The sequence below is a fragment of the Rutidosis leptorrhynchoides genome, chromosome 2 (assembly GCF_046630445.1).
Source record: "Rutidosis leptorrhynchoides isolate AG116_Rl617_1_P2 chromosome 2, CSIRO_AGI_Rlap_v1, whole genome shotgun sequence".
In the NCBI taxonomy this organism is placed as follows: Eukaryota; Viridiplantae; Streptophyta; class Magnoliopsida; order Asterales; family Asteraceae; genus Rutidosis; species Rutidosis leptorrhynchoides.
The window spans coordinates 331798122-331819477 of record NC_092334.1 but is presented as its reverse complement, the minus strand read 5'-3'; the positions used below and the strand labels follow the sequence as shown (position 1 = coordinate 331819477).

General features: G+C 34.5%; 1 long non-coding RNA gene across 1 annotated transcript; it reads left to right on the top strand.

Moving 5' to 3' along the window:
* Positions 1-18110: 18110 nt before the first annotated feature.
* LOC139891886 (uncharacterized) lies at positions 18111-20972 on the top strand. The gene is made up of 3 exons (XR_011773892.1): positions 18111-18535; positions 19707-19916; positions 20704-20972. It is a non-coding gene; the product is annotated as an uncharacterized lncRNA (long non-coding RNA).
* The last annotated feature ends 384 nt before the right edge of the window (positions 20973-21356 follow it).

Here is a 21356-nt window from a genome sequence, read left to right as displayed (position 1 = left end):
AGTCAGCTGTCCTCGTTAGTAACCTACAACTAGTTGTCCACAGTTAGATGTACAGAAATAAATCGATAAATATTATCTTGAATCAATCCACGACCCAGTGTATACGTATCTCAGTATTGATTACAACTCAAACTATATATATTTTGGAATCAACCTCAACCCTGTATAGCTAACTCCAACATTCACATATAGAGTGTCTATGGTTGTTCCGAAATATATATAGATGTGTCGACATGATAGGTCGAAACATTGTATACGTGTCTATGGTATCTCAAGATTACATAATATACAATACAAGTTGATTAAGTTATGGTTGGAATAGATTTGTTACCAATTTTCACGTAGCTAAAATGAGAAAAATTATCCAATCTTGTTTTACACATAACTTCTTTATTTTAAATCCGTTTTGAGTGAATCAAATTGCTATGGTTTCATATTGAACTCTATTTTATTAATCTAAACAGAAAAAGTATAGGTTTATAGTCAGAAAAATAAGTTACAAGTCGTTTTTGTAAAGGTAGTCATTTCAGTCGAAAGAACGACGTCTAGATGACCATTTTAGAAAACATACTTCCACTTTGAGTTTAACCATAATTTTTGGATATAGTTTCATGTTCATAATAAAAATAATTTTCTCAGGATAACAACTTTTAAATCAAAGTTTATCATATATTTTAATTAACTAACCCAAAACAGCCCGCGGTGTTACTACGACGGCGTAAATCCGGTTTTACGGTGTTTTTCGTGTTTCCAGGTTTTAAATCATTAAGTTAGCATATCATATAGATATATAACATGTGTTTAGTTGATTTTAAAAGTCAAATTAGAAGGATTAACTTTTGTTTGCGAACAAGTTTAGAATTAACTAAACTATGTTCTAGTGATTACAAGTTTAAACCTTCGAATAAGATAGCTTTATATGTATGAATCGAATGATGTTATGAACATCATTACTACCTTAAGTTCCTTGGATAAACCTACTGGAAAAGATAAAAATGGATCTAGCTTCAACGGATCCTTGGATGGCTCGAAGTTCTTGAAGCCGAATCATGACACGAAAACAAGTTCAAGTAAGATCATCACTTGAAATAAGATTGTTATAGTTATAGAAATTGAACCAAAGTTTGAATATGATTATTACCTTGTATTAGAATGATAACCTACTGTAAGAAACAAAGATTTCTTGAGGTTGGATGATCACCTTACAAGATTGGAATTGAGCTAGCAAACTTGAAAGTATTCTTGATTTTATGTAACTAGAACTTGTAGAATTTATGAAGAACACTTAGAACTTGAAGATAGAACTTGAGAGAGATCAATTAGATGAAGAAAATTGAAGAATGAAAGTGTTTGTAGGTGTTTTTGGTCGTTGGTGTATGGATTAGATATAAAGGATATGTAATTTTATTTTCATGTAAATAAGTCATGAATGATTACTCATATTTTTGTAATTTTATGAGATATTTCATGCTAGTTGCCAAATGATGGTTCCCACATATGTTAGGTTACTCACATGGGCTGCTAAGAGCTGATCATTGGAGTGTATATACCAATAGTACATACATCTAAAAGCTGTGTATTGTACGAGTACGAATACGGGTGCATACGAGTAGAATTGTTGATGAAACTGAACGAGGATGTAATTGTAAGCATTTTTGTTAAGTAGAAGTATTTTGATAAGTGTATTGAAGTCTTTCAAAAGTGTATAAATACATATTAAAACACTACATGTATATACATTTTAACTGAGTCGTTAAGTCATCGTTAGTCGTTACATGTAAGTGTTGTTTTGAAACCTTTAGGTTAACGATCTTGTTAAATGTTGTTAACCCAATGTTTATAATATCAAATGAGATTTTAAATTATTATATTATCATGATATTATCATGTATGAATATCTCTTAATATGATATATATACATTAAATGTCTTTACAACGATAATCGTTACATATATGTCTCGTTTAAAAATCATTAAGTTAGTAGTCTTGTTTTTACATATGTAGTTCATTGTTAATATACTTAATGATATGTTTACTTATCATAGTATCATGTTAACTATATATATATCCATATATATGTCATCATATAGTTTTTACAAGTTTTAACATTCGTGAATCACCGGTCAACTTGGGTGGTCAATTGTCTATATGAAACATATTTCAATTAATCAAGTCTTAACAAGTTTGATTTCTTAACATGTTGGAAAAATTTAATCATGTAAATTTCAATCTCAATTAATATATATAAACATGGAAAAGTTCGGGTCACTACAGTTTGCCACTTGATTTCATCTTAAACTTCATTTGTATCTTGACGATTACAATCTGCATTCAAACCTTTCATGATTCTTGAAAACATCTCAATCGAGAGGATGAACCAACTGCACTTCATCTACGGAAGAAAAGATAGATGCATGTAGTTATGCACCTGAAAACACTCGGAACCTGAGTAAACATTCAACACATATCTGTGGTATCTCCTTTGGCATTGTTATTACCGAAAATAACATTGCAATTCCTTTCCAATGTAGCCAATTTTATCACAGCTTCATCAAATCAACTTCAACTGTCATTCGGATTAACCTTATCATAACCTTGATATATATGCGTGCTCTTTTACTGTTACCGGGGAACCTTTTATATTCCACCATATTACCAGCAGACGTACCAGCAACCTCGTTGCTCTTTGTCTTAAATCTCTCGAAAAATCACTATATTTATCTATTGAAGCCTTATCATGAACTCATCGGCATCTTGTAACAATAATTACCATACCAAATACCGGGAGGCATCAATCGATAACTTCTATCTCCTGGAATTACGAATCTTCAAATTCTGAATTTCCGAAAAGCGCTTTAGCCTATGAATCAGTTTTATGAGTTTTGAAAAAGCTGATAAAATCTTTAGCGAATACCTTGCTCCTTACTCTAAACTCTCGTAGACAATAATCTTCATCATCCTCTGATCTTAGATATTCTAAGATATCATCGTATCTTTCATTATAAATATCCTCAATATTTCTGAATATATCTGTAACACCCTGTTTTCCCCGTATATGATTTATAGGTGAATTGGGTATGTACGATAGGCGTATGAAGGGTTCGGAACATTTTCTAGTGTTAAGTCTTGTGTGAGGATAAGATGAATCAGATCGTGCCTTGTGTCGCGGCGCGACAAAGGAGGCCGCGGCGCGGCAATGGACTGAAATTGAGATCAGAAATAGGACAAAAAATGATCCCAGGCCTAGTTATAGGTCGCGGCGCGACAAATTAGGCCGCGGCGCGGCAAACTGTGCGAGCAGGCACCAAATTCTTGTAATTTTAAATGAAGTTCAAGGGCAATTTGGTCTTTTCATGTTTGAGCCAGATTTGAGGCTTTAACATCATCCAATCATTTCATTTCTTATTTTATTTTCCTTTTTCTTTCATTTTCTCCCAAGAAACTCAAATACCCCAAGTGATTCAAGTGGGATTTTGGAAAGGAAGAAGCGGGTTTTGATCTTTGGCGTAGTTGACAAGTTTTTTCTCCTCGTTCTTGGCTACACGGTGATACTAGTGGTAAGCTCTAACTCCGAATTTCATTTTTGTGTTCATCATTCAAATTTGGGGCTTTTGATTGTATGATTCATAGATGGAACCCATTTTGTTGTTAATTGAAGATTAACACCAAGATTCGGGTTTATAAGTGTTAAAGGTGGGTTTTGGGTTGGTTAATGATTTAACCATGTTTAAGACTTGTAAATGGTGTACAATCACTAGCATTAGTGATTATTGGTGTTTTGGAGACTTTTAGGGTTTTCATGGTTGACTAATTTTGACTAGAGTCAAAATTAGGGTTTGTTGAGGATTATGACCCGAATGTCGATTCGTTGAGGTTTGTAAACTTAAAATGGATTAAGTTGAAGTATAAAACCGAGTTAAACATGTTTTGGTGTCAAAACTTGTAAATGGTGAGATTTTGACCTTATGGGTCAAAATTAGGGTTTATGGGCGATTTTGAGAAAGATAAGTGTCTAACACTTGTGTTCGGGTTTAATTGGCATATTAGGACCATTATCACTTGTGTTAGTGATTATTGGGTAGTTTGGGGGCGTTTTGTCCTTGGAAGTGCATTTGGGTCGAAATTGCACTAATTGTCGAATTGGGTTGGTTTGTAGATCCAATCTAAGTGTGTTGTTGAATTTGTGATAATGGATTAGGTACTTTCCATTGACGAGTTGCGGATTACTTGGAAGCTTTTCTTCAAGGCGACAAGGTGAGTGTTAATATCCTATGTACATGTGTATGTGTAGGATGAGTGCGGGTCGAGTGAAGTGGTTCTCGGTTATAGAGTTCACTTTACATATAGGTGGATTTGATGGACTTTTGTATGAGTCCAATTGGCATGGTTGTGCATTTTGGTTGACCACCTTTGGCGAGGTACACGTTTTGTGTGTACGTTATCACACGTGTTTGTGATGTGGAGTATGTAACCCCAATGACGAAGGGTTGATATTGTTGTGTTGTATATAACCCCGATGTGGTGGATTTTATAATCCCGTGACAGTGGGTTTTGAATTGTGAATGTAGATCTCGTGTAGTTCGGATTCACAATGACGCGTGTAGTTCGGTCATCTTATCGGAAGTGAATCTCGTGTAGTTCGGATTCACGATGTTCGGTCATCTTATTGAGGTAGTAATCTCGTGTGGTTTCGGATTTCTAAGGCTCGTATAGTTCGGCCAACCTCGATGTTGTGAAGATAGTAATCTAGTGTGGGTTCGGATTACTAAGGCTCGTGTAGTTCGGTCAATCTTCATTGTGGCGTTTGGTTTTCGGTAATGGGTTAAGGGGTTAACCTTATTCGTTTTATGTTGTTATTTATATTAATGTAATGTTGTGTTGTAGCTAACCCTCCGGGTGTAGCTTATTGGCGTTGTTCACATCGTCGTTGGTGAACTTATACTTTGTTGATATCTTTAGCTTGTTGCTTAGAGATCGTACGGTATGCTCAGTGTAGTTGCCTTATAGATGGATGTTTCAGTATGCGGTATTTGATATTTTGTGTGGCGTGTCCATTTTATACATATATATGTATGTAGTATATTTTCACTCACTAAGCGTTAGCTTACCCTCTCGTTCTTTACATTTTTATAGGTTCGCATGCTTGGCGGCTCGGGTGAGCTTGGGGGATTAGAGATCTTGGCTAGGTTGCTTTAGAAGATCTTGCTTTTGGACTCGATTAGGATTTGGGTAGCGTAGTCCCAAATCACCATGCTCGGTTTTGTGTAAACGTAACTAGTCGGGTCATAATGATTATAACCGGTGTACGATTTAATTAATGAACCATTGTATTAGGGAGTTTAAATTATTAATGTATGTTTTAAGTTCGTTGAACTTACTTTGGTAACAAATATGTTTTAGAAATTGTGTAATGGGACCTAAAGTATTATTTAACGCGTATTAAAAGGAAAAAAATTTATGGGTCGGTTTTAATACGGGTTGGGATGTTACAAGTGGTATCAGAGCATGGTCTAAGGGATTTAGGCGACTTGAGATAGGTGTCTAGACTTAGACTTTTGAGTGTGCTTATTTGTTGCGGGACTTGTAGGATTACGGGTCGGAATAGGTTATAGTTAGTGCCTTGTTTGTAGGTGGACTAACGTTTATATTAGTAACGCGGATATTATTAATATATTAATTGTGTTGTGATAATAATTCTCGCGTGTGTTTTTATCGCGTAGAATTTTGTTTGTGTTTGCATATATCATCAAGCGAGGCGGTCATTGTACTAACGAGTTGAGACGATGTGTGTGCGTAATAAGGACTTGCAAACCTTATTACGGGTGCAAATCGTGTCTAACAAGTGATGTACGACAAGTGTTGAGCAAGATGGGGCGATGTTATGCGTGTTGTTTTATACATTCATGGACTAATTGTTTTGCATTCTTTAGAATGACGACGCAAAACGAGATCGAGAAGAATGACGAGGAGTTTAACTCTAGAGTTGCGGTCGCCGTTGCGGAGCAAATGAGTGCGTTTCGAGAAGAAATGGATAGGAAGTATTCCAAATTTCGGGGTAGTAGTGAAATGGAGCGTTGTCTTAAGAGCTTCATGAGGACTAAACCCCCGATGTATGATGGGAAACCAGATCCTTTGGTAAGCACAACTTGGATCTCGGATGTCGAAGGGTGTTTTCGTACTATTGAATGCCCTCCTGAGAAGAAGACGAGACTCGCTACTAGTTTGTTGCTGGGTAGGGCAAAGGATTGGTTGAATGGTAAGATTGATCTTGTCGGTGGTGAACCGTTTATGGCGTTATCGTGGGACGAGTTTAAGAAGGAATTCTTCGAGGAGTTCTGTACTTCAGCCGATTTGTCGGAAATGCGTAATGAGTTACGAAATTTGCAACAGGGTTCTATGGATTTGAATACTCTCAAGACGACCTTTATGGGGAAGGCTCATTTTTGCCCGGAGTATTTGGGGAATGATAATTTGTTGATGCAAGATTTCTATCGAACCTTGAATGATGACTTGAAGAATAAGATTAGCCGGGGTCACGCGAAATCGTTTGCGGAATTATTCGCCGTGGCTAGAGGTTTCGAGTCGTATACGCGATCAAAGATTGGTGAACCTTCAAGTGAGAGAAGGGTTGTTTCGTATGGTGCTCCGAGTAAGAGGACTAAGGGTCCGAGTGTGAGCACGGGTGGTACGCGGATGGGTATACCGGATTCTAGTGCATCTAGATGTTACAATTTTGGCATGAGGGGTCACAAGTCTTGGGAATGTTCAGTACCAAAGGGTGATGGTATGGTGTGTTTCAATTGCCAAGAAAAAGGATATCGTAAGTCGGAATGTCCCAAGTTAGTAGGGACGGGTGCGGCAAGGAGACGTTAAGGTACGTTTCGTTTTAATAAATACGTCCTTTGATTATTTATTAAGTGCCGTTTGAATTTGAGTTGATTAAATGCCTTGTGTTGTTCATATTGTTGTTATGGGTGACGTTTCTAATGGAAGTACCCTATGGTGACGTTTGATTGTCGGACGAAGGGCGTAAGACTTGGTGCAACCAAGCATTCCTTAGTATTTGGGAAATGTTTCTACCAAGCCATGGAAAAAGGGTTTTTGGTGTTCGGTTGTAAAGCGCGTGTTCGCTTTTATGTTGAAGTTGATGAACCATGAGGTTCAAAGGGTGGGATGAAACCCGAGAGATCGAGTGTTTAAAATCTCGTTGTATGTTGGTAATGAAGTCTATGTGATGCGACATTAGGTGCCTCTTTTATACCTACCAGCGTGGTGTTCGACTCCGATTGTGTTGCGGTTACATTGTACTTAGGGTACCGAAGCGAAATCCTTAGGTACATGAGTGACTAGGTGGAATTTGACAAACTAAAGCAATTGGATGATTGCGAAGTTATGGTTTGTGAAATCGTGGTGCACTTTTCGTTCGAAGTGTTTGAGGATGGTTTGAAATCCTTCGTATGCTCAAGGTTGGAGCAAGATATGGTAATGGGCCGTGTGAACCCAATTGTTGGTAACGTCTACCTTTAGTAGCATTGTACGGTAGTACGAGGTGCGGATATGGAACGTAGTTCCAAGTGGGGGAGTTACACTTCTGCACGAGGAAGTTTTAGTGTGAGATTTCGGATGATGCTTTTGGTAGATCCGAAAAATGTTGTCGAGACCTGGTTTTGGTTGATTTGTGGTAGATTACAATTTCGGATAAATTGTACTTATGGTTTGGATTTGAATTATCACCGAGGTGGTAATGTGGTAAATCTCGTTGAGAGATAATGGACGTGTTTGGTGAGCAAGGTGAAATCCTTTGGTTAAGGGAGGTGTGTGTCGGATTCTCTTCTAGAGAATTATTGTTTTGTGCCTATGTTTGATATAGGTGGTTCTTGCTCAATTGTGTGGATGGTTAGTGGTATCCGTTAGGGTTCACTATAGTGTTACAGAGCGCGATTTTACGCTACTCGTTGTTCGAGGTCAAAAGGGCGTTGATTGGTGAAGCATGACTTTCGAGTCCGCTGACTTCATCATGGTTATTGATTGGTGGAGCATGACTTTCGAGTCCGCTGACTTCATCATGGGAGGATGCGATTGGTGGAGCATGACCTTCGGGGTCCGCTGACTTCATCATGAGCGAGGAGTTATATCGGTGAAGCATGACCGTTGACGGGGTCCGCTGACTTCATCCGGTGTTGAGATTGGTGAAGCATGATCTTCGGGTCCGCTGACTTCATCATGGTAGTGGATCGCGTGTGGTTTCGGATTCACGATGACGCGTGTGGTTTCGGTCATCTTATTGTGGAAGTGAGTCGCGTGTAGTTCGGATTCACAAATGACTCGTGTGGTTTCGGTCATTGTATTGAGGAGTGAGTCTCGTGTAGTTCGGATTCACAAATGACTCGTGTAGTTCGGTCATTCCTTTGGGATAGTGACTCTCGTGTAGTTCAGATTCACTAAGGCGCGTGTAGTTAGGCCAATCCCGATTATTGTTATGGTGAAGGTAGTGAGTCACGTGTAGTTCGGATTCACTAAGGCGCGTGTGTTTTTGGCCAGCCTTCGGGTTGTGTGATCTGTTGGTTGTTTTATACACCAATGGTGGGGTCGTAAGGACCATGTTGTGTGAACTATCGGTTGTTTTATATGCCGATGGTGGGGTCGTGAGGACCATGTTGTATGATTAGTGATGCGATAGCCGTGTTTCGCTCACATGTTGCTATGGGTGTGACGATAGTCGATTTTGTACACCTTGGGGTTAACGTTACCATAGTCGTTTTGGGCGTTATCGATCTTAACCGTGTGTTATGATGTTACGGTAGTTGCGTATTGGTCGTATTGCGCACTACAAGGGATGTATAGTGATTGGTGTTATCCGTAAGAATTCGCTTAAATTCGGTCTTCTTCGGTTTGATGGTTGACCTTGTCTTGGTTTGTGGTTGCTTTTAGCGTTGTACTCCGTAAGGGTACGCTAAGGGGTTGATATCTCGGTATGAGATTGGTTGAGTTTTCCCGATGTTAGGGAATGAGCATAGTTTTAGTGCTCGGAATTATGGAATTTGATAAATCGCGGGTGACGATTTAGCTGTTACGGGTAACTCTTTGAGAAGAATTATCTAAGGGATCGTTGTAGACTTCGGTTGTTGCGTGTATTATACGTCTCGTGATGCGATCAAGTGTGTAATTTATCATTGGAATTAACCATCGGGTTAGCGAATTTGTGGTAGAAGTCGGTTTGAAATGCATGTTCGACGACCTTTGAGTGTGGGTCCGTTTGGGTTCGTGACTAGGATCACGAGGACGTGATCGAGTCTAAGTGGGGGAGAGTTGTAACACCCCGTTTTCCCCGTATATGATTTATAGGTGAATTGGGTATGTACGATAGGCGTATGAAGGGTTCGGGACATTTTCTAGTGTTAAGTCTTGTGTGAGGAGAAGATGACTCAGATCGTGCCTTGTGTCGCTGCACGACAAAGGAGGCCGCGGCGCGGCAATGGACTGAAATTGAGATCAGAAGTAGGACAAAAAATAATCCCAGACCTAGTTATAGGTAGCGGCGCGACGAATTAGGCCGCGGTGCGGCAAACTGTGCGAGCAGGCACCAAATTCTTGTAATTTTAAATGAAGTTCAAAGGCAATTTGGTCTTTTCACGTTTGAGCCAGATTTGAGGCTTTAACATCATCCATTCATTTCATTTCTTATTTTCTTTTCCTTTTTCTTTCATTTTCTCCCAAGAAACTCAAATACCCCAAGTGATTCAAGTGGGATTTTGGAAAGGAAGAAGCGGGTTTTGATCTTTGGCGTAGTTGACAAGTTTGTTCTCCTCGTTCTTAGCTACACGGTGATACTAGTGGTAAGCTCTAACTCCGAATTTCATTTTCATGTTCATCATTCAAATTTGGGGCTTTTGATTGTATGATTCATAGATGGAACCCATTTAGTTGTTAATTGAAGATTAACACCAAGATTCGGGTTTATAAGTGTTAAAGGCGGGTTTTGGGTTGGTTAATGATTTAACCATGTTTAAGACATGTAAATGGTGTACAATCACTAGCATTAGTGATTATTGGTGTTTTGGAGACTTTCAGGGTTTTCGTGGTTGACTAATTTTGACTAGAGTCAAAATTAGGGTTTGTCGAGGATTATGACCCGAATGTCGATTCATTGAGGTTTGTAAACTTAAAATGGATTAAGTTGAAGTATAAAACCGAGTTAAACATGTTTTGGTGTCAAAACTTGTAAATTATGAGATTTTGACCTTATGGGTCAAAATTAGGGTTTATGGGCGATTTTGAGAACGATAAGTGTCTAACACTTGTGTTCGGGTTTAATTGGCATATTAGGACCATTATCACTTGTGTTAGTGATTATTAGGTAGTTTGGGCGCGGTTTGTCCTTGGAAGTGCATTTGGGTCGAAAATGCACTAAGTGTCGAATTGGGTTGGTTTGTAGATCCAATCTAAGTGTGTTGTTCAATTTGTTATAATGGATTAGGTACTTTCCATTGACGAGTTGCGGATTACTTGGAAGCATTTCTTTAAGGCGACAAGGTGAGTGTTAATATCCTATGTACATGTGTATGTGTAGGATGGGTGCGGGTCGGGTGAAGTGGTTCTCGGTTATAGAGCTCACTTCACATATAGGTGGATTTGATGGACTTGTGTATGAGTCCAATTGGCAAGGTTGTGCGTTTTGGTTGACCACCTTTGGCGAGGTACACGTTTTGTGTGTACGTTATCACACGTGTTTGTGATGTGGAGTATATAACCCCAATGGCGAAGGGTTGATATTGTTGTGTTGTATATAACCCCGATGTGGTGGATTTTATAATCCCGTGACCGTGGGTTTTGAATTATGGAAGTAGATCTCGTGTAGTTCGGATTCACGATGACGCGTGTAGTTCGGTCATCTTATCGGAAGTGAATCTCGTGTAGTTCGGATTGACGATGACTCGTGTAGTTCGGTCATCTTATTGAGGTAGTAATCTCGTGTGGTTTCGGATTGCTAAGGCTCGTGTAGTTCGGCCAACCTCGATGTTGTGAAGATAGTAACCTCGTGTGGGTTCGGATTACTAAGGCTCGTGTAGTTCGGTCAATCTTCATTGTGGCGTTTGGTTTTCGGTAATGGGTTAAGGGGTTAACATTATTCGTTTTATATTGTTATTTATATTAATGTAATGTTGTGTTGTAGCTAACCCTCCGGGTGTAGCTTATTGGCGTTGTTCACATCGTCGTTGGTGAACTTATACTTTGTTGATATCTTTAGCTTGTTGCTTAGAGATCGTACGGTATGCTTAGTGTAGTTGCCTTATACATGGATGCTTCGATATGCGGTATTTGATATTTTGTGTGGCGTGTCCATTTTATACATATATATGTATGTAGTATATTTTCACTCACTAAGCGTTAGCTTACCCTCTCGTTGTTTACATTTTTATAGGTTCGCATGCTTGGCGGCTCGGGTGAGCTTGGGGGATTAGAGATCTTGGCTAGGTTGCTTTAGAAGATCTTGCTTTTGGACTCGATTAGGATTTGGGTAGCGTAGTCCCAAATCACCATGCTCGGTTTTGTGTAAACGTAACTAGTCGGGTCATAATGATTATAACCGGTTTACGATTTAATTAATGAACCATTGTATTAGGGAGTTTAAATTATTAATGTATGTTTTAAGTTCGTTGAACTTACTTTGGTAACAAATATGTTTTAGAAATTGTGTAATGGGACCTAAAGTATTATTTAACGCGTATTAAAAGGAAAAAAATTTATGGGTCGGTTTTAATACGGGTTGGGATGTTTCAATATCTTCATAAATATTCTTGTCTGATATTATTTATCTCTCCGCGTTATCTGAAACTGTTAATTTCTAATTTCTGAAAAATTCGAGTTTGAATTATGAATGTTTTGAAGTAGTGTTGGAAATTGATGCATGAGTTAGTACAATATAATGACACTTGATCAATGTGATTATATTACAGTAAGTCATGCTGAGTTTCTAATAGAACATGACCGATTCACAAACCATAACGTCATCATGTGTCATATTACACGACTCTTACATTCTACTTAATCTCCAAACATATCGAGAACATACCTTCTTGATAGTTCTATCTCTTCTCTTGAATTCTGGTAATTTAACCAATCAAGATCGTGCTATTACAATTTCTATCTTAAAACATTAGTCATGTTCATTCGAAACTTCATACCTACGAATTCTGGATCATTATTCGTTTAACTTAAAGTCGGAAAGAGAAAACAAAAGCATGGAGCTCCGAAATATAAGGGAGAATATAAAGCCCGATAACAACACATAAATTACAAACCGTGTATATCAATGTTTATAGCAACATAAAGACACTGGAGAATTAAAAACACTATAACCCCAAAGGCGAAGTAGAAGTAAGCATATTCCTCCGGTGGAAATTGGAAAAGGAGAATGATTGTTGCGGTAGTCAGGATAAGGACAATGATCAGAACTGGATTAAGCATTTTCACAATCTTTTGAAATTGGGAATTGAGTATAGGAGTGGTAAAAGTAATGGAACGGAAGAAGTTAATTTGTAAGTGAAATATCTGATAAAGAAATCAAGGCAGATTTCCGTATTTTATTAGAGAGATCCTAATTTCCTAAACTACCAAAGAATCAAATCTTTTATAGATTTCAAAGATTATCTTTAAATCCCTTGAATTCCGGAATTCAACCATGACTAGTGAAAAGTTATGATGAAACTTGTCTATCTCATTTCACTATTTAGTGATAGCTTCATTCGTACGTTTCGAGTAATCAAATCGTTTTATCTATATTATTCAATAGTGATAAAACTCTATTTAACAACTCAGATTCGTCATGAAAACATACATATTGTCAGCCATGATGATCTCTATCAAATTTTGGGGACGAAATTTCTTTAACGGGTAGGTACTGTGACGACCCAGAAATTTTTGACCAAATTTAAACTTAATCTTTAATTGTTTTCGACACGATAAGCAAAGTCTGTAATATTGAAGTCTCAAAAAGTTTGAACTGTTTCATATATTCAATTGACCTTCGACTATTCCCGACAATTCACGAACCATTATGTGTATATATATATATATATACATATATATATATGTATATACATATATATATGTATATATATACATATATATATGTATGTATATACATATATATATATATACATATATATATATACATATATATATATATATACATATATATATATATACATATATATATATATATATTAATTATTATAAATTGAAATACTATATGAGTTAATTAATTATGTAAATAAAATAATATATGATATTAAAATAAATATATATATATATATATATATATGTAAGGTATATTGAATGTATATTTATATGGTTTCGAATTTATTTAGTAAACGATAATAGCACTCATTTGTCAGTCGATCGATATTAAGCAAGTTAAATACAAACTTATATAATTCCAAAATAAACGGTGATCCGAAAATGAGTTCTATAAATTTTAGGCTTACTAAAAATGTATTTAGGATCTAGTAATTAAATTTTAACACTTTTTATATTTTACCCAGAAATGAGAGGGACAATCGATGTAATTTTTATTTAGTAATTAATAATCAAATTTTATACCATAATGACCAAAATAAATAAAGGAAGTTAATATAAAATTTTTGGGATTTTTCTGAGAACAAGAAAAATGCGTAATAAGTTGAATCTTTCTGTGAACCTTGAAAAATTGTGATTCATGGATTTATTTAAATCAATCGAGTTATAACTCGCATATTTTCATCTATTCTTTTAACTAAAGTAAATTGCTAATACTAATCCGTGAGATTTTAGATAGGAAATCTCAATGGATATAATGGCATATGTGGACTTTATAAACCATTTATCAACTTGTGTTGTGACTTTTGACTTAATTAGTCTAGTACATTTATATGATTTATTTACTTAAACAAAACAAGAGTATCGGTGGAATATAAATTCAAACAATTATCATGGTGAATGTAAATAGAGTGGGGCTAAATGTTTCACTTTTATTTCTTTATATTATTTCTCTTATCACGGGTTGCAACTATTATATATCTTATCCCATTTTCTTTTCTTTTGTCCTATCACTTATCAACTACCCACATGTATACATATATTACGCATCTACTACAAAATGGAACCCAACTCAGACATTCTACTCGATCACCACAAGAATCACCATGTTCGATCAATTCACTGTTAACCGATTGCTATTCGATGTTCCATCAACACTGACTTACTCCTTTCTGTATTACTCCTTACCTAATATAGATGGTCACAATCACGAAACCCATCGGCAACCTGTAATTCAATTCCACCTTTGTCTACTTCTGCTTCTGTCCGAAGACCAATCAAATCATTATCACTACCTGCTACTGCCACAAGGACTGCTTGTTGTTTCTTTAGTGCTTACAAAGTGCAACCTATCAAGAAACCACCCAATAGAATACCACCGACTGATTCTTTTATACTTGATGTTCAATCAAACCTGAAACCTGTAAACAATCTGTTTTGTTCTGTTGTTGCCTGGCTAATCGGTTGCCACTTTTTTCTCATTGAATGAAGCCATTCAATCATCACCATAGCCTGTTACAATTCGAAAAAATCACAAAATCAACCTAGTCCCTAAAATACAATCAACTTTATGATCCAACAAAAACAACAAAACCGTAATATGTACATAAAATTGGCATAAACAATTCAATCGGCCTAAAAAGATCCCTAACATACGAATAAATTAAACACGAATCGAATTACCTACTCAGATCCTTGAATATTTATATATCGATTGAAACAGAGATTCGATCCTGCGATGACTGATGATGAAGGATGATGTGAAACGGTGATAATGATGAACCAATTACTACTATTTCTATTTTCTATTTCAATTAACAGTACTTATTCAATCGATCTGTTACTGCTACTCTTCTCTTTTGTTTCTGATACGAACGGAATACCATCATCTTCTGTGACCACTTCCATTGGGTTATGTAACTACTGCTCCAATCTGGTTATAGCCGACAACCCAATACTGGGCCGTACTGTAGTAACCAGGCCCAACGCAGTTACCAGCCACATCAGGCCCAATAGCAATTGCTGGCCCATCGGTATTATTTTTATTTATTTGTTTATCTTTATTATTATTATTATTATTATTATTATTATTATTATTATTATTATTATTATTATTATTATTATTATTATTATTATTATTTTTTTATTTTTTATTATTATTATTATTATTATTATGATAATAAATTAATTTATTTATGATAAAGAATATAATTAAACATAAATGTGACTTTAATTATGTGAGTATTTAAAATGATAGTTTTAAAAATGGTGAATATGATAAGTATATAACTTTAAGTATAAAGAATATAAATTTAGCTATAATAATAATAATATAATATAAAAGATCATGATTAAGTATAATATTGTATATGTAAGTTTGATATAAGAATGTTAAATAAATTGAATATTATTTTCATCATTATTATTATTATTATTATTATTATCATTATTATTAAAATTTTCATTATTTTTTTTTAATTTTCATTTTTATAAAAACTATCATTTTTTTATCAATATTGTTAAAATTATCATTACTGTTATTATTATTATTATTATTATTATTATTATTATTATTATTATTATTATTATTATTATTATTATTACTATTATTATTATTATTATTATTATTATTATTATTATTATTACTATTATAATAATAATTATTATTATTATTAACATTATTATTATTATTAGTAATATTATCTTTATTATTATTATTATCATTATTAGTATATTATAACAGATAAGTATTTTGTATATAAAAATATACTTATTACATATACTATAATTATATTACATATAACTATATATTAAACATATTGAATTTTTTATATATATAACAAATTATTGATTTTAATGTAAAACTAATCATATATATATATATATATATATATATATATATATATATATATAAATATATAAATATAACTATATAAATATTAATCATTTTAAATATATATATACAAATTAAATATATATAATATATATTTTAAGATATAATATATAAATTCGTTCGATTACGAGTATATGTGTTAATGTATATATAAATGATATAGGTTCGTGAATCCGAGGCCAACCCTACATTATTCAGTATCGTCGTATGAATATTTTTACTACAAAATATTATACCGTGAGTTTCATTTTATCCCTTTTTAAATGCTTTTGCAATATATATTTTTGGGACTGAGAATACATGCGCTGTTTTTATAAATGTTTTACGAAATAGACACAAGTAATCGAAACTACATTCTATGGTTGGATTATCGAAATCGAATATCACCCTTTTAGCTTGGTAGCCTAGGAATTAGGGAACAGTACCCCTAATTGACGCGAATCCTAAAGATAGATCTATGGGCCTAACAAACCCCATCCGAGGTATGGATGCTTTAGTACTTCGATTTATTATTATACAGACGAGAGGATTCTGTTTTGGGGATATTCTATATGCATCTTATTAATGTCGGTTACCAGGTGTTCACCGTATGAATGATTTTTTATCTCTATGCAGTTTGCGAAATGCCTGATATGAGATGTATATTTATGGAAAAATAATATCTTGTGGTCTATTAAAATTATGAAAATGATTGTTTATGATAAACCTATGAACTCACCAACCTTTTGGTTGACACTTGAAAGCATGTTTATTCTCAGGTATGAATGAAATCTTTCGCTGTGCATTTGCTCATTTAGAGACATTACTTGGAGTCATTCATGGCATATTTCAAAAAACGTTGCATTCGAGTCGTTAAATTCAACAAGATTATTATTAAGTCATTTATAGTTTGGATATATTATGAAATGGTATGCATGCCCGTCAACTTTTGATGTAAATGAAAGTTTGTCTTTTAAAAACGAATGCAATGTTTGTAAAATGTATCATATAGAGGTCAAATACCTCGCAATGAAATCAACTATTATGAATCGTTTATAATCGGTATGAACGGGTCCCTTCAATTACCGACACCGGTACAGTGTCAGGGGTTTTATGTTTAGCTCGATATTATAACTCACGGCATATTAATATTTTGAACTAAATCTTGTGGTCTAAAACCTATTATGATTATTAAACCTATGATGTTCACTCAACCATTGTGTTGACATTTTAAGCATGTTTATCTCAGGTGAAGATTAGCTTATGTGCTGTCCTATGATGCTTAGCTAGCTGTTGCATTGGAGTCCACATATTAGACTTATCATTTGTTATTTACATATGAATTTCATTATGTAAAACATTATTATGTTTCCGCTGCAAATCAAATTTTGTTTTATTAAAACGTCTCATTTAGTGTCATTCTCGCTTATATATACTTGTGTTGTGATATTGTGAAGTCATATTTTCCCCGGCCCTATTTGGGGGTATGACAATGGGCAACTCATGTTAAAAAACAGGTCAATTGGGAATTTTTTTTGTGGTCAAAATTGTTTGGGTCAGGTAGAGTAACACTTAGAGGCCGCTTTAAATGTGTCAAAAGTCTATCAAAAAGTTATTATCAGTTATATTTTTTTCTGCATCTTTTCGACACATGTTATTTCTAAATGCAGACGGAAAATGAATTTGGTCTTTATATGTTTTGCATTATCTGGTAAACTTAGCGTAGTCACAACTTGGGAATAATATAATTGACTATGCACAATCGAAAGTTACATTATAATTGTATTCACTATTAACATTTACTTTCTATACAAATGTTATCAATACTTAAGGGTTTCTTAATTATAATTGTATATTATAGCTACTCAGTCTCAATACTGACGTCTTCGAATACTATTTTTTAACGTTGCCGTGCAACGCACGGGCTCTTAAATCTAGTCTAGTAACATTATATAAATCTTGAGAATTACTCCAACATGGTAACTGGTCCTTAATCCTCGCCTAATTATGCTTACGTGTTAAACCTGCATTAATCTAAATTAGTACAAATTAATTTTACAATTTTACACGTGTCCATGTAGATTAACGGGGTTGGAAACATAACCCGTTTCATTCTTTTTATTAAGGTTCCACAAATCACATCTAACGTTAACCACAAAATTAACAACAAATCAATTGATACTCTGAATTAATCATGTATGAAGATGTATCAAACGTTATATGAAGATGTATGTTTATTCGATACTCTGTGCTTTTCTCCATCCGATCTAATAATTTCTTTATGATTCGCAAGAAAAGTATTAAGATCAATCGATTAGGGCTTCAAAAAAAATCGCGACCTTCAATTGACATCTCCAACACTTTCTCAGTATTGAAACGCAGTTACACCAATCGATTATGCAGCTGAAAAACCCGATTTCTGACCAACTGAACCGAAGTTTCTTTTCAAATCGATTTCACTACATGTTTCTTTTTTTATGCCTCAAGCATTTTAACGATGCAGAGCTGCCGGAATCAATTGTTGAAGTACGACGATTTGATTAAAGGTTTGTTGATATCGATTTCCATAAGGGAATATTGTTATAGGTATGTTTAAACATCAACGAAATTTCCAGTTTTTTCTTGACCCAAATCCCTAAGCATAAATAATTATATCAAATGGAAATGTTTACAAATTGTCCTTTTCTACTTTCCTTTAAGCTTATATATTGTGAATTTTGCTTCTTTAATCTGCCTCAGGTTGAAAGTGACCATCGAATCCAATTTCAACTTTCAATCCCAGCCATTAATAGCATTGATTAGGCAACAATTATCTATGTCTTCCGTTTCTAATTGTAAATTTTCCATAATACCCACGCTAATTCAGTGTCCCCTGAAAAAAGTAAAGCACGGGGTCAATTTTTTTCATTCCCATTATTCAGTTTGAAATATACTATCAACCATAAACCACAAAAATACAAAAAAAGAAAATTGTGCCCATATGCAGTCCAGCGTTCCTAGATATGATGTAAGTTTTACTACCTCGGTTATGTGCTTTCACTTGTGCTTTGGTTCAGCATTATAAATACCAACCATTTATGTTCTCCGTTTATATATTTTTGCTATTTGAAACTTTGCAATATTATCTTTTTGGCTTTATTTCATGATCGACAATTTTTTAAATTCTTTTTGTGTGTGTGAGAGTGTGTGTGTGTGTGTGTGTCTTTTTTGACATGTGTGTCCAGATTTTCAACACATCTAAAAGTTTGATTACGGTTGAACTTTATAAGGAGTGTTCGCTTGAAGTTGTCGATGATTATATTGATGACTGGTGAGTGTTACTATTACCTTAAAACACCATGCCCTGTATTAAAGGTCTCATATACCCCTCCCTCTAAACTTGTGAAGTACGAGTATCATATATGTCAAAATAGAAGTTTTCACTGTTGCGTTTACCTGTCACTTAACATATGCGAAGTGCACAAAAAAAACTGCTTTTAAGAGACCATTAACAAGTGGGGGTGGCGTATGCGGTAAGAGTACCTCATTCAGAAAGAGAACAATTTGAAAAACAAGAACACGTAGGTTATGTTGTTTCTAGCCCATTGATATCATTTACTAGTGTTGTTTGTTAAAAAAGTTAGTAACATTGAACATTCTTTAAGGCTGACTTCACATGATAGTTTTCCGACTATAGATGAGCCACCTTTCTTGGAAGCCCGGGAACTTTGTGGGTGTGGGGTCGTTTTGAAGTCTCATTTTATTGTTTTGTGTGAAGGTATGATGTTCATGAAGGATAATCGTTTGACTGCGATTGAAATGATGGAGGTATCATGTTGTGGATTTTGCTAAAGCAGGTTTACGAAAGGGGCCGGAGTTGGAAGATTTGGATATTAGCCGGGAGAGATGGATATGTATGTTGACATACATATGATTACTAATACATCACCTTACACCGATATGGAGTTAATGTAGCTTTTGCTTTCAGGTAACTGAGTCTTAGGCACTTGTGTGTAATGCTAATGACTCCCTGATTAAGTTCAATTTTCTCCTACAATTTAAATATGTCAATCATTTTGCGTTCATGCACTACATGTGTCAAAATGGGCGGGTCAATGGGTGATCACGGGTTGCAGAGAAAATGAGTGCTTTTTTATACAAATTGTCATTGTGTCAAGTACAATCATCAAAGTTCTATTATTTTAATTTAAATAATTTGTAAATAGATATTTGAGTGAATTGTGCCATGTTTGATGTGTGCACTCTATTTTCTTTTAACTAATCCTTAATTATTCCAATTAGAGATAAAACATAACCTGACTTACTCATCCATTAGTCAATTATCAAATGGGTTAAGATTGCCACCTTCAAGCGAATTAATACAACTCTTGACAATAAGATCTCTGGTATTATAATATTTCAATAGTAATCCTTTTTTTTTAATAAAGTCATATAGGAGCTTTAACGCTTAAAAAACACCGTGGTTGAAATTCAATATGTAAAATTGCCACTGCCATCTTATTGTTACTTAGGGTCCGTTTACTTTTCTGTACATTAAGTTTTGTACATTAAGTTCTCTAGTAAGGTGGCTCAAAAAAATAAGTTAAAAGTAAACAAGGTAGGGTGGTGACTGAATAATCTTTCTAGGACAATAATTCCAATTAAGCTAAAAGTAAACAACCCCCAATTACAGTTTCACTTCGCAAACATGTTTAATTTCTTAATAATTACAATAGATAGAAGTTGATTTATGTGATGCACTCTTTTTCCCTTAGGTGACTACTAACTAGGGACATAATCCAAAGGAAAAAAATGTTGGTGAATGAAAAAAGTCTTAAAGTGAATCATGATCATGGGATCTTCCGAATCGTTAATGTATTAGCTGTGAATTAAAACTTGATTGTCTATTTATTATATTCATAGGAGTAAGCTTAAAGGCTATATGTTACATTTATATTGATGATTTGTGTCCTCCTACATGGTTATTGTACAATTTAAGGTTGTTGCGATGTTCCCTTGCAAAAGAACATATTTTTTCTTGAATTAACGGTATTACTATTTATTACGGAGTATGATTTATACTAGATCAGTTATAAAGCCATATAGTTTAACGTTGGGCTTTATCATGTTTATTCACCATTTTTGTGGTGCCTTAGATGTAAGTTTTCATTTGAAATTGACTACAACATAAGTAAACATTATATTTTTCAATTTTTATTGTTTAATAAGAATGTATTTGTTTCTATACATCTATTATTTGTAGGGGTGGCAATATGGGTGATTAGGTAACTAAATCAAATTAAGTAAATACTATATGTTAATATAAACAAAAGCTAGTTAGGTCTGTCCAACACAAACTACAAAAACTTTTTCTTGAATTGTTTATGAAAATAGTATTATAAAAATGAGTGCAAGACTATATTACATT